The sequence below is a fragment of the Podarcis pityusensis genome (genome assembly GCF_964106645.2).
Source record: "Podarcis pityusensis genome assembly, chromosome: 15".
NCBI lineage: Eukaryota > Metazoa > Chordata > Lepidosauria > Squamata > Lacertidae > Podarcis > Podarcis pityusensis.
This window is the reverse complement of record NC_138040.1, coordinates 1,265,712-1,276,300: the sequence shown is the minus strand read 5'-3', so window position 1 is coordinate 1,276,300 and position 10,589 is coordinate 1,265,712. Positions and strand designations below refer to the sequence as shown.

The following is a 10,589-nucleotide window of genomic DNA, read 5'->3' as shown; positions in this document are numbered from 1 at the left end:
CCAGGCCGCCTTCGTCTCGTCTTTTTCCATCCTGGTTTCCAAAGAGGAGACGGTGCAAGCGGGGGCCTCTCTGGGGTGGTGGGAACCCCACTGCTGCTCTTGGAAGATGCAGGGGGGCTCTCCCCTTCCCACCCCACCTGCTGTGGGTCTCCAGGCATGGCTCAGCTTATTATCACATTTCTATCCTGGGAGTCATTCTGGACTCACAGCTGTCCATGGAGGCGCAGTTCAATTCTGTGTCCAGGGCGGCTGTCTAGCAGCTCTATCTGGTACACAGTATGAGATCCTCCCTGCCCGCAGACTGTCTCACCAGAGTGGTTCATGCTCTGCTTATTTCCCGCTTGGACTACTGCAATGCGCTCTACGTGGGGCTACCTTTGAAGGTGACCCGGAAACTGTAATTAATCCAGAATGCGGCAGCTAGACTGGTGACTGGAAGTGGCCGCCGGGACCACATAACACCGGTCCTGAGAGATCTGCATTGGCTCCCAGTACGTTTCCGAGCACAATTCAAAGTGTTGGTGCTGACCTTTAAAGCCCTAAACAGCCCAGTATACCTGAAGGAGCGTCTCCATCCCCATCGTTCTGCCCGGACACTGAAGTCCAGCACTGAGGGCTTTCTGGCTGTTCCCTCGCTGCAAGAAGCCAAGTTACAGGGAACCAGGCCAAGGGCCTTTTCGGTAGTGGCGCCTGCCCTGTGGAACGCCCTCCCACCAGATGTCAAAGAGAAAAACAACTACCAAACTTTTAGAAGACATCTGAAGGCAGCCCTGTTTAGGGAAGCTTTTAGTGTTTTAATAGGTTATTGTATTTTAGTGTTCTGTTGGAAGCCACCCAGAGTGGCTGGGGAAACCCAGCCAGATGGGCGGGGTATAAATAATAAATTATTGTTGTTGTTATTATTATCCCACCTTTTCTTCCAAGGAGCTCACAACCCTGTGAGGCGGGTTTGGCTGAGAGACAGCGACTGGGCCCAAGCTCACGCCCAGGGAGCTTCGTGGCCTAGTAGGGATTCGAACCCTGGCCTCTCCCAGGTCTTCATCTGACTGTCTGAACTGCACTGGTTTCTCGAGGCATCCCATTAGCTTCCTGGGTGCCTCTGAAGTTGGCATTTATATTTGGGTGGCTTTTGAGGCATGCCTGGTGTCAGAAGTGTGGGCTGCAGCAGGGCCAGCCTGGCTTGCTTGTCCCGCAGATGGGTTTGCCTGGGAGGAGACGGTTCCTTAGCCCAGGAGGAGGAGGAGGGCTGGTGTCTCAGATGAAGCGGAGGGGCTTCAGATAAGGCCAGGGTGCGGTCCCTTTCCCCCTTTTCTTTTTTGCAAAAGGAGGCTCGACTTCTTATCCGCACACCACAGACACCACCCTTGAGCCGCCTCCTGCTGATGCATCTCTGCAGCAGGGCAAATCTTTGGACTTGGGGGTGAAGGGAAGGAGCTTTGTATGATAGAGAACCCTGGAAAAAATGGGGTGGGGAGAGAATGCCGGGGGACGATGGCCTGGCACGAGACAAGTGCCTTTACTGATGGAAGCTGGCTAGGGGCGACAATAGTTATGCCCAGGTACAGCTTGACCTCTCGCCAGGAAATATGTGGCTACCCAGACCCTGAGATCATCTTCTGAGACCCTCCTACATGTCCCTCGTCCTCAAGAGGTCCGGAGGGTGGCAACACAAGAAGGGCCTTTTCTGCAGTGGCTCCCTGACTCTGGAATGCTCTCCCCAGGGAAGTTCGCCTAGCACCTTCATTATACACCTTTAGGCAACAGGCAAAAACGTTCCTTTTTAACCAGGTCTTTGGGTTATTGACATCCTATGCCCTTTTAAAATGTGGGGTTTTTTGGGGGGGGAGTATTGTTTTTATTTTGATTATTCTGTGGTTTTATATTTTGATTTTATTCTGTGAACCACCCTGAGACCTCCGGGTTTAGGGTGGTATATAATTTAAGAATAAAAATGGGGCACTCCTAAGAAACTCTCCTCCCTGCATGGCATCCCTCCTCCAAGTAAACACACTTTTCCAAGAGACTTCAATTTGCTTCCAGACATTGAGCACCTGTCCCCATACATTCGCACCAAGTTTTGAGGCAGTGTGTATGAATACCATTTTTAAAAAACAGATCAAAGTGCAACTGAAAAGCTGGCTGTTAAAATCGCAATAGCCTGAAGTCTAGTGCCCACATAGGCATTGGAGTCACAATTTAACAACTCCTCAATGCTATTAGGAACATGGGTCATCCCCTAAGGTCCAAGGAATATGGGTGTGCAGTTTAGTTTGGGGTCAGGAACCTTTTTCAACCTAAGGGCCACACTGCCTTCTGGGCAACCTTTGGAGGGTGAGGCCAGAGGCAACAGTGGACAGAGGAATGAATGCAAAAGTTACCTTCGTACAGCAGGCTGGTTTCTATGCCCGCATTTGCACACCTCTCCAGGCAAGTGAGAGGCATGAGCACAATTCCTGGACTGGGAAAATTTGGGCACAGTAGTTCATGCAATGGCAACTTCAAGACTGGATTACTGCAATGCGCTCTATGCAAGGCGTCCCTTAAACCTGATGCAGAAGCTGCAGTTGGTGCAGGATGCTGCAGTCCGATTGCTGACGGGAAGGAAGGCCTTGTCAGCACGTAACTCCTGCGCTCAGAGATCTGCACTGGTTGCCAATTTGCTACTGAGCCAAGCTCAAGGTGTAGCTATTAGTATAAAAGGTAAAGGGGCCCCTGACCATTAGGTCCAGTCGTGGCCGACTCTGGGGTTGCGGCGCTCATCTTGCTTTACTGGCCGAGGGAGCTGGCGTACAGCTTCCGGGTCATGTGGCCAGCATGACTAAGCCGCTTCTGGAGAACCAGAGCAGCACACGGAAACACCATTGGGATTCGAACCACCGACCTTCTGATTGGCAAGCCCTAGGCTCTGTGGTTTAACCCACAGCGCCACCCGCGTTCCATATACATACATATATATATATACATATATATATATATATACATATATGTGTGTGTGTGTGTGTGTGTGTGTGTGTCAGTGTCAGTCAGTCCACTCAGGAGGTTTTCCTATAACACGGACCAAATTCCTTCAAAAGCTTTAGGTGACAAGTTCTCACCAGCATCAGCTTTTTGCAGAGGAGACCCATTGAAATTAATGGACGTGATGTTGGGTGGGCCCTCTTTGGCCTGGCCGAGCAGGGCTCTGTCCCGCCTGCCCTCCATTTTTGCAATCTACGTGGCCAAATTGAAAGGAGCCCAGATGTCTCCCACGTCCAATTCCATCTGGCTGGGCTGGGCCCCCGATAACAAGGCAGAGACATGTGCAGCCTTAATCGGTCCCTGACAGGCAAGCCTTCCAGGAACCGCCACCCCTGCGGACAAACAAGCTTGCGTCAAGTCAGTTTTTGCAGGGCCTCAGACAGGAAGAATGCGTTCCATGGGCCCATTTCTCTGCCTTGACCATTGAGGTGGCCCCCTCTTAGGAACATGCACACAAAGCTGGTGGTCTGCTTGCCCCCCCCAAAAAATAAAGCAGTCCATATGGTTCTGAATCAAGGGCTGTTTTCAACAGGAACACAGGGAATGTCGGATCAAATGCCTCCTAAAAAATAAAGCAAGACCCCCCCCAGCCCTTATGTTTCTTTAAAAAAAAATATTATTATGAAACAAATTTAACAAATCAAATTATAAATAAAATATAACCAATTACATTTCCCCCTCCCTCCAAAGACTTCACTCAGCTCCCCTCTCTGATTTATGTATACATATTATTCTCCGCATGTTATAAAATTGTACGTATCATTGCCTTATCTATCATATGTTCTGCTAATAAATTTGTGCATGTTTATTCAATACCTGCCAAGGAATCCAAATCCTTTTGTTGTCTTTTTAGATCATTTGTAAATAGTTCCCATTCTTCCTTTAAAGTCACGGTTGTCCTTCTCACGCAGTTTGTATGTTAACTTTGCCAACTCCGCAAAGGGCCTTCTTGGTGGTGGCGCCCTCCCTGTGGAACGCCCTCCCACCAGATGTCAAAGAGAACAACAACTATCTGACTTTTAGAAGACATCTGAAGGCAGCCCTGTTTAGGGAAGCTTTTAATGTTTGATGGATTACGGTATTTTAATATTCTGTTGGAAGCCGCCCAGAGTGGCTGGGGAAGCCCAGTCAGATGGGCGGGGTATAAATAATATATTATTATTATTATTATTATTATTATTATTATTATTATTACTGCTCATCAGTTTTTCTTCCCAGCCCTTATGTTTATGAAGTAAGGAGTTGATTTGAAATAGGAACAGAGAAGGCAAGATGGCTCGCGATGGCTCAGTCAGTAGAGCATGAGGCTCTCAATCTCAGGCTTGTGGGTTCGAGCCCCATGTTGGGCAGAAGATTATTGCATTGCAGAGGGTTGGGCTAGATGACCCTCAGGGTCTCTTCCAACTTCACAATTCCGCTTCTTTATCCTGAGTCATCAAGCTCACTGCTGCCTACAATAGCTGGCAGCAGCTCACCAGGGTTTCAGGCAGAGGACATTCCCATACCTTACTTGTAGGTGCAAAGTGGTTGAGCTTGCAAAGCATTACATTGCATAACATTGCATTTTACTGCATTGCCACTGAGCTATGGTGCTTTTCCGAAATATTTAGGAACCTGAGAAGCTGCCCAATACAGTGATACCTCGGGTTAAGAACTTCATTCGTTCTGGAGGTCCGTTCTTAACCTGAAACTGTTCTTAACCTGAGGTACCACTTTAGCTAATGGGGCCTCGCACCGCCGCAGCGCAGTTTCTGTTTTCATCCTGAAGCAAAGTTCTTAACCCGAGGTACTATTTCTGGGTTAGCAGAGTCTGGAACCTGAAGCGTCTGGAACCCGAAGTACCACCATACTGAATCAGGTAGCTACGGGGGTCTCATTCCACTCGGGATTGCCTACACTGACTGGCAGAGGCCCTCCAGGGTCTCTGACATGGGACATTTCCTAGCCCACATTCCTGGGCCATCGAATCACAGAATGGTAGATTTGGAAGGGGGGGTTCCCCAGCGGTCATCTAGTCCCACTCCTTGCAATGCAGGAATCACAGCTTCAAGCCCCTCCAGTGAAGGACACTCCATTGCTAATCCATTCCACTGTCCAGCAGCCCTTACTAAGTTCTTCCTAATTTTCAGCCTTTCTTTGGATTGGAATCTTTTGGTTCTGGTCCTCCCGTCTGGAGCAGCAGAAAATAAGCTCGCTCTGTCTTCCATGGGACAGCCCTTCAGATATTGGAAAGTGGCCATCACTTCACCTCTGGGTCTCCCCTCCTCTGGAGGACAGGGCTTAAAGGAGACTGGGTGCCCTCAGCACCTCTCTCTCTTAGGAACTGGTCCCATTTCAGGGGGCCGGCGGCCGGCAGGTCTCTCTGTCCCTCCCCACCTGATGTCCTCAAAGTACTTTAATTTCCTAGAAGTTACTGGCGGTGGGTGGGTCAGGGTGTGGGGTGGAGGGGTGCCAAGTTCAGGCAAGGGAGGGCCGAAAAGGGTTGGCAGAGCTGAGCAGCTATGCAAATAAGGCCCAGGGTATATAAAGGTCTTCTTCAGAAGCCCCCATCAGATGCGGATCTTGGAGGGCGTCCTTTGCAACTCGGAATGGTAAGCATACGGAATGGGGCAGGCTATTAGGGCTGTGTCTGGATAGCTTGCACTGTTTTAGACCCCTTTTTCTGAAAGAATATTTGCACTGCTTTATTGAATTTTTTAAAAATAATAAATAATATAATACTAAATTTTATTTATATCCCGCCCTCCCCGGCCAGAGCCGGGCTCAGGGCGGCTAACATCAGTAAAATTACTGATTACAGGTTAAAATGCAGTTTAAAATGCAGCCTCATTTTAAAAGTAGCCCATAGATCAAAACCATAAAGGGAGGGAAACATATATACGCGTTTTGTGTTTGACTTAGTTGGAAGACGCACACAAGCACAACACATATTTATATTATATGTATCGGCTGGCATTAAAAACAATAATAATTCCCTGAGAGTTATCAGTTCATTTTAACAGATTTCCTCTCTCTTGCGCATATTTTGCATAGCCTCATTGTATGCCGCTTAAAAACTACGGGCGTTAAGCAGCATAAAAATGCCTGGAATAAATAAATAAATACCGTATGATTTTTAAAAATTACTTGCAAGAGGACTCTTCAGGACGTCTGAAGCAACAGAGAATAAATTAAACCCAGCTAACATAAGACCTAATAATTTAAATGGGTCTACTCTGAGTATGAGGTGGTGGTGGTGGAAGAACCCTTAAAACGAATCGGGGGATGTTGTTTTCCTGAGAATGTTTGTCCTACTCAGGGGTAGACCTACTAATATGAACGGACACAACTCATTTAGGCTCCACACTTGAGTTAAGCCTTAGGCGGCTACAGTCCTTTTGGTAGATGACTGAACAGATTTTAAATATTAAGCACTTAAGAAATGCTATTAAATAACTCTGGCTGTCGGGGGGGGGTGAGCGGTGAAATATTTCTGCATTGCAGGGGGATGGAGTAGATGACCCTCAGGAGACCCTTCAAATTCTATATATATAGAGAGAGAATTTTTGTGCACTTGTATCGGCCCTCATGCACAAGCCTTTCTTTCTTGTGTTCCAAGGGGGCTGCATGTGGGTCTCCCCTTCACCCACCCTATATTCTCCCTACAACAACTGCACCAGGCAGGTCAGGCTGGGTCAGTTTTAGAGCTGAGAGGGGTCTGAATCCATGGGTCTCTTAACCCAACTGCAGTCCAATACTCTAACCACTATACCACACTGTGCAGCACTAAAAAAAAGGCTGTGAGAACCTGCCGCAGATGGGTGACTTGCCCAGTACGGCATGCATTGGAAGTTTTAAAACAGATGTTAGGTGGTCACCTGTCGGGGATTCTTGAGCTGTGTTTGGAGTGGGTTGGACTAGATGACCCTTGGGATCCCTCCAAATTCTACGAAAATACACCAGCCTTCTCCTGCAACATGGTGCCCTCCAGATCCTACAAATCCCATCCTCCTTGACCGTGCTCTATTCTGGCTGGAGATGATGGAAATTGTAGTACAAAACTAAGTTTGGAGACAGCTGATACACACATTAAAAAGAAGAAAGCAAGTCCTGTTTTACCTCCTGGTGTGAGAATGAGAGTTGCACTGGTGAGTCTAGCATTGTGTGAATGATTAAAGTTTGGCAGAGTCCACATGTCAGTTTTGTAGCGGGGGAGCGGGTTCGAATTCCCAGTGTGAGTTTCCCACACCTAAAATTCCATTCCTTCTTCCAGCTCCCCACTCGCCAAAGTCTGCTGCGGAGCGAAACCGACCCATTGAGGTTCCAGGCTGGATATCATCATATACTGTAAGTTGGAATGAGACACTACAGTATAGATGATGTACTACCTTGAACTCCTGGAGCCGCCGAGATCCCAAAGCAACCCTTTTGTTGTCCTCAGCGCTCCCCACCGGAGCTGAGGTTGGGCTGAGCCCAGCTTGGTTGGGGTGGTTGGATAGAAACTGATTCTTTTAAAAGCGCAGAGCCCAGCTTTATTTTTAAGGCCTTTCCACCGGTGGTCTTCACCCCACCAGAATGACTGTGAAATATGGGACCTTCTCTGTCTCCCCCGCCATTAAATCTAGGTATTTCAGAGCAGTGCAGTTCACCTATGGAACTCCTTCCCACAGGAGGAAGAGATGGCTACCAGCTTGGATGGCTTTAAAAGAATAGACAAATTCACAGAGGGCTATTAATGGCTACTAGCTGCAATGCCTGTACTCTGCCTCCATAGCTGGAGACAGTGAGGCTTCTGAATACCGGTTGTTGGAAACCACAATCCTATAATAGGATCCGTTTGGCCCCTGTGAGTACAGGATGCTGAGCTAGATGGGCCATTGGCCTGATCCAGCAGAGCTCTTCTGACCTTCTTCTACGTCCCTCCAGATGTTGCTAGACTCAGCCCCCTTCTGCCCTGATCCTTGCAACATCTGGAGGACAACAGGGTCCCTATCCCTGACAGTAATGAGGGGAAAGGCACCCTTCTTTTGTCTTCCATTGGACCACAGGAAATATATCTAAGAAGCTGACTTATTGGCAGCTCAGACTGCGTGTCTTTTCTAGCCCAAGATTTTTCACTTGCCTTAGCAGCAGTTCTTCAGAAACAAGATTTTCCCATCGTCCTTTTTGGAAAAAAGCTAGAACCAGCTTAGAGTTTGTTTTGCTGGGTGTGTGTGCGTGCGTGTGTGCAACATTGACTGGACAAGAAGAAGAAAATGCAATCCTGCTCAGAAGACAAATCTTGCGGGGTGTCAGCAAAACCGTTACCATTACTGAGTTTAGTAATGGTAATGGTTCTTCTGCCATCTTGCCCACCATCTGACTCCACAGAAGCAGGAATTTCAGCTTCATCTGATGAAAGGGGGCTCCTTTTCACATCGGCCTATATCAGGCCACTTCTTTCTTGCTCCTGTAAGAAATAAAAAAAAGTTCTAGAAGCTTTTGCGTTTCCCTTTTATTTGCAGAGGGAGGGGTTCCCAAGGATGGCCAACTGGAGCACACGTCTGGGCATAATGCCTGTGGTATTTATTTTTATTTATTTATAAAACATTTGCATACTGTGTCATATAAAATATATAAAGGAGGTTGACCGCAATAAAAACATACAAAAAAAGTAAAAAGCAGACATCAATCAAGCAAGTGGAAGGATGCATTCTTAATTGCCTGTGTAAGCCTGGCAGAATGGGAAAGTTTTCAGCAGACATTTTAAAGTTGAAACAAAAGGCGCATGCTGAATCTCTAGTGGCAGTGAGTTCCACCAGACTGGGTCGATGACACCAAAGGCTCAGCTTCTCATTGCTGTCGGGGGAGGGCTATTGGGAATGCTGTGCCCCAAAATTCTGAAGCCAGCACTGCAGGAAGAGGGAGAATTAGAACACAATCCTTGAAAGTTTCAAATTGTGCCACAGGCTTCTCAAAGGCACATCTGAGCTCTGCTGAGGGAAGAAACTGCAGAAGCTTGCCCTCCATATAATCTTAGAATTGTAGAGTTGGAAGGGAACCCCAAAGGTCATCCAGTCCAACCCCCTGCTGCCATGCAGGAATCTCAACTAAAGCATCCCTGACAGATGGCCATCCAACCTCTGCTTAAAAACCTCCAAGGAAGGAGAGTCCACAACACCGTTCTGCTGTCAAACAGCCCTTACTGTCCACTCCCCATCTAAATCCACAACCCCCTGGGAACACTGGGTGGGCTTTAGGGTGGTTTGTGAAAGGTGGGGGTGAGGCCTAAAAGGGCCCCTCCCTGTGAATGGAGCATGTGTCCTAGAATGTTAATGCTCAGAACACTGAAACTTACTGTTATGTATTGAAGTGCTCACCCTGGCCACCAGGGGTATTGTGTATATAGTTTTCACTCAGGTCCATTTCAGTTAATTTAGGCGGGAAACCCTGGGGTGGTGTTGTTACAATGTTGACAGCCGGCTGCCTATAAAAGCAGGCCGACTGAGCTGTTCAGTTCAGTTCCAGCTTACTATAAAAAACCACTTGGATAAATCTCTGTCGTCTGCTTTGTCAACCCACTACTTAATACTTACGGCATCACCTGGTTAGCAGGAAAAGGAATAATGGAAAGTAGAGACCTTCAAAAGGGAGGCTGGGCTTGACCTCTTCACTCTCATCAAGCTCTCTAGGCTAGCCTGGGGCCATTCACCTTGCAGGGTTGTTGTAAAGGGTGAGTTGGCTAGAAGAGGCACAAACTCTACCCTGAGCAACTTGGGATATACAATCCCATTAAAATTACAAGATAAGTTAGGTAAAGGTACCCCTGACCATTAGGTCCAGTCGCGGACGACTCAGGGGTTGTGGCGCTCATCTTGCTCTATAGGCCGAGGGAGCCAGCGTTTGTCCGCAGACAGCTTCCAGGTCATGTGGCCAGCCTGCTTCTTGGGAGGAAAGCAATGACAAACCTAGACAGCATCTTAAAAAGCAGAGACATCACCTTGCCAACAAAGGTCCGTATAGTTAAAACTATGGTTTTCCCAGTAGTGATGTATGGAAGTGAGAGCTGGACCATAAAGAAGGCTGATCGCCAAAGAATTGATGCTTTTAAATTCTGGTGCTGGAGGAGACTCTTGAGAGTCCCATGGACTGCAAGAAGATCAAACCTATCCATTCTTAAGGAAATCAGCCCTGAGAGCTGACTGGAAGGACAGATCCTGAAGCTGAGGCTCCAATACTTTGGCCACCTCATGAGAAGAGAAGACTCCCTGGAAAAGACCCTGATGTTGGGAAAGATGGAGGGCACAAGGAGAAGGGGACAACAGAGGACAAGATGGTTGGACAGTGTTCTCGAGGCTACCAACATGAGTTTGACCAAACTGCGGGAGGCCTTGGAAGACAGGAGTGCCTGGCACCAGGGGTCACGAAGAGTCGGACACGACTAAACAACAACAAAGCATTCAGAGGCATTTGCTGCCTCCAACAGTGGAGGGATAAGAAGGGCGTTGTGGCTGGCAGGCCCCCTGGTAGCCCCCTATTCATTTAACAAAACGGTTTGTTTTAATATTTCTGCAAAGCTCAGTGAGCTCAGCCTCCTGCTCTGTCGACAAAGC

The 10,589-nt window shown here is 47.9% G+C and overlaps 1 long non-coding RNA gene across 1 annotated transcript; it reads left to right on the top strand.

Moving 5' to 3' along the window:
• The first annotated feature begins 5,615 nt into the window (after nt 1-5,615).
• LOC308463716 lies at nt 5,616-8,477 on the top strand. Its single transcript, XR_013979708.1, has 2 exons — nt 5,616-6,897; nt 7,136-8,477. It is a non-coding gene; the product is annotated as an uncharacterized lncRNA (long non-coding RNA).
• The last annotated feature ends 2,112 nt before the right edge of the window (nt 8,478-10,589 follow it).